The sequence below is a fragment of the Octodon degus genome, unplaced genomic scaffold, assembly GCF_000260255.1.
Source record: "Octodon degus isolate 3935 unplaced genomic scaffold, OctDeg1.0 scaffold00117, whole genome shotgun sequence".
Lineage (NCBI taxonomy): Eukaryota > Metazoa > Chordata > Mammalia > Rodentia > Octodontidae > Octodon > Octodon degus.
This window is the reverse complement of record NW_004524693.1, coordinates 1029088-1029967: the sequence shown is the minus strand read 5'-3', so window position 1 is coordinate 1029967 and position 880 is coordinate 1029088.

Sequence of the window (880 nt, the reverse complement as noted above, 5' to 3'; positions counted from 1 at the left end):
GACCTGAGTTCAATCCCCGGTTACACACACACACACACACACACACACACAAAGAATGTCCTCTATAACGACTCCTGTTCAACATAGCACTCAAAATATTAGCCAGAGAAATCAGGAAAAAAAAAAATTAGGGCCAGGGAGATGGCTCAGTAGAATAAGTGTTTGCCTGGCAAGAGCAAGGCCCTGTGTTCAATCCCCGGTACCAAAGGAAAAAAAAAATTAAAAGGGTATGTATGCTAAAGGAAGAAGTCATATTTTCACTATTTGTAAGCAATATAATCCTGTATAGAAGATTCAAAAAATTACATCAAAACATTCCTGGAATTAATAGCTAAATTCATCAATGTAGCAGGATACAGAATCAACATACTTAGGAATTAACCTAACCAAGGAAATGAAAGACCTCTACAATGAAAACTACAGTACTCTGAAAAAGAGGTTAAGCAGAACATCATAAAATGGAAAGATATCCCCTATTCCTAGATAGACAGAAACGATGTAGTCAAAATGGCTATACTTCCAAAACTGACATGGAGAATTAATGTAATCCCAAACAAAACACCAGCACCATTCCTCATAGAACTAGGGAAAAGTTTTAAAATATGTATGAAAGCAGAAGAGACTCCGGACAGCAAAGCAATCCTGGGTAACAGTAGAAAAGCAAGACCCATAACAATCCCAGATTTCAAGTTGTAATACAAAGATATTGTGATTCTTTAAAACTACCAGCATGACAGTGGCACAGAAACAAACATGTGAATCAAAAGAACCAGAACAGAAACAACCAAAAATCATACACTGGAGGAAAGATAGCTTCTTTAAAAAATGGTGCTGAAGGGGCCAGGGAGATGGCTCAGCAGAATAGGTGCTTCCCTGGCAA